Source organism: Nelumbo lutea, chromosome 1 (assembly GCF_056320005.1).
Source record: "Nelumbo lutea isolate HS-2025 chromosome 1, American lotus-T2T, whole genome shotgun sequence".
NCBI lineage: Eukaryota > Viridiplantae > Streptophyta > Magnoliopsida > Proteales > Nelumbonaceae > Nelumbo > Nelumbo lutea.
Genome location: NC_142684.1, coordinates 125,854,695 through 125,857,633, shown reverse-complemented (window position 1 = coordinate 125,857,633; position 2,939 = coordinate 125,854,695). Strand labels below are relative to the sequence as shown.

The 2,939-nt window shown below is 39.4% G+C and overlaps 1 long non-coding RNA gene across 1 annotated transcript; it reads right to left on the bottom strand.

Annotated features, from left to right (window-relative positions):
* Window positions 1-903: 903 nt before the first annotated feature.
* LOC148877382 (uncharacterized) lies at window positions 904-2,154 on the bottom strand. Its single transcript, XR_016110524.1, has 2 exons — window positions 1,274-2,154; window positions 904-1,189 (listed from the first exon to the last, which is right to left on the bottom strand). It is a non-coding gene; the product is annotated as an uncharacterized LOC148877382 (long non-coding RNA).
* Between the last annotated feature and the right edge of the window lie 785 nt (window positions 2,155-2,939).

The following is a 2,939-nucleotide window of genomic DNA, read 5'->3' as shown; positions in this document are numbered from 1 at the left end:
TGGATTTTCAACAAGTATAGAACTAAGTAGAATTGGAATTGGTCATAGAATTCAGTCTAGTTTCTATTAGTTGCACACTGATTCTAACCATCTAATTGAGTGAAGAGTCTACCTGAGAATCTTCAAGATGATACAAAAGTCATAAGATTAACTAGCTAGTGTAGTTGTTACGCACATAATATGTACCATGTACTCTCTCCCCTAAATTCCATCTTAATACTTTCTCCTTTGAATTGATTGACTGCAATAAGCTTGAGAGGGGAAAAAACTCAAACTAACCTATAATTAGTTATTGGTTTTGGGCCAAGGTGCTTGAATTCACTCAGTTGGAGCCAAATCAAGTGGTATTCATGTTGGCAAGAGAATCATATCAATGTGATTGGTTTTATAGTTTTCAAAATAAAAATATCTTGGGCATCACTAAAATAAATATAGTTTTCTAGTTTGTTTTTTAGAAAACAACATCATGCATGTTGGCAAACATCCCCTAAGCTATTTGTTAAAGTTGGCATTGATATGCATGGATCTTATTTAACTTTCTATCAAAAGGAATATCTATGATACCATAAAGGCATTGTACTAGAAGAGTATTGACCAATCAAAGGAACCCATAAATTTTGATGAATACCACCTGATTAGTCACCTCTTTTATGATACCGTTGATAGGTCATAAGATTTTCTAGTATCTAACATGATTCAACATGGCACCAAATCTTTGAAAACTATCGAGTCTCCCCTTTTGGCACCTGAATTTGGGCAACCACCATTGGATTCACATCCCATGGAATTACGCAACACCAAGCTTCGTATAAGGAAAACTATGGAGCTGAATGATCCATCGGGCCTATTTTTTTGCAAACTTATCAAACTCCAATGAAAAAGCAAAAAATTAAAGTCTTTGAGTTCAACTAAATAGTAGACCATCAACATGGCTTTTAATTCAACTAAATTGTCCAAGTGCCAAGATTACATAATAGTGCAATATACATCTTTGATTCGTAGATTTTTTATATGACCCAACAATTTATCACAAAACCCAGACATTCGATTGAAGTTATATTTCTCTGATTGGACAACTACTTCAACATCATCTAGTGGGTCTTTAGAAGGCCCTGCCCCATCTCCTTTGATGGTTACGCTCCCCATGCTATGTTGCACATGTGGTCTCCCTGGTATCCATGCAAAGAACCTACACCCACCTTCATCCTATAAAAAATATTGTAGATTAAGCAATTGAAGATTTAACTAAATTATAGAAACAAATAAATCTTACTTGGGGATTTGTGCAAACCCAAAATTGTCTCCTTTATGTACTGGGCCATTTAGATGTGAAGACCTTGCAAACCCCATTTCCAAATGGACAACTCCTTGTCTCATCCTTCCAATAGAAGTAATTACATCTTCTACAAGGGTAAACTACGATAATAACCAAGAATTGGGTTAGATGATATGCTATCAATCGGAAAAACCATAGCACACTCTCCACCACCACATGGGTAGAAAACCTTCGTGGCATTAGAAGGGTGCATAGGTGCACAGGGATGATGTGCAGGGTGCATAGGGTGGGGTGGGTGGGCATGCGTGTATGGGCACAAGCGTGGGCGTGGGCATGTGTGTGCCTGCATGGGCATGTGCATGTGGGTGCAAGGTTGAGCAGGCATGGGTGGGCGCATGGCTGGGCAAGCGTATGCATGGGCATGGGCTAGCACAAGGCTGGGCGAGAGTGGGTGGGTGCGAGGCTAGATGGGCATGTGCGTAGGCGGGCACGAGGTTGGGCATGGTACTAGGCGTGCTACGCTAGTGGCAGGGCTAGGCGTGCGCATGAGTGTGGTCAAGCATTTCATCGAACATCTACAAGTCAAAATCCTCCTTCCTCCATCCTACTCTTTTATAGCCCTATTTCTTCCTCTCTGTCATTATTCCCAACCCAAAATAGCCTTATTTCTTCCTCCCTCCTCCTTACTCCTTATTCAGGGACGTCGATACCCAACATGTCTTTTCACACTACAAATCTCATTGTTCCCAACCCATGGTTTCCATCATCACTTCCATGCCCTTAATCTGCACTAGATCATACCAAAATGTTGTTCACTTGGCTCCTTGATGTGAGGGAGTCTAAATCTACACCAGACCATACCACCATAACAGCTTTTGGCTGCCACCTCTTTGTCTACAACTCAAAAGGGAATTTCCGACCATTGAAGTGTACTTTCAATATTATGTAAGATTAAATCAAACACATGAAGTCAAGTGTACACGACATGTGACGGAGAGTTAACAGGAAGGGATGCATGTGACAATTATCAGGAACAATAGGGGTACTTTAAGACAATAATGAAACAATAGGAGTAGAGTTAGTCAATTTCCTAAACCTTAGAGGTAGTTTAAGAAGTTTACCCTTTTTTATATCCTTTGAAGGGCTACACAACGGGGGGTAGCCCATCTCCCAACCCAGGTGCAGGCAGGATTCTACCCCAAGTCTCTGCTCCGACCAATAGGAGACCTTACTAGCCAATTGGTTGGCATACACGTTGTCGCCACCAACTTATCAAGAAGTATGATAATTGCAAATTAGGGCAAGTGTTTTTTTTAAGACATTTTTGTGCTATCAATCCACTTTCCATGCGATGCCTCACCAAATGCAATGATTTTTCTTAGCTACCACACGAAAAGCCCATGAGGAACCATTAGCTTATTCATGTATTATTATGTTCATTTGATTTAATGCTCGTTTAATAACAGAAGTATACTTTTCCCTCAAAGCATATATAATTGATAATTCTACACCAATTTGGCAATTTCAATAGTGAAATCATAGTTTGTTCATAAACAAGCAAATACCCATCACTAATCAAATAAACTCCGATACCATCACAATAATTGTTTTAATCTAAAAGCTTAAACAGTTAGGTTAAATCTTTGAATAGGTTTTTTATTCT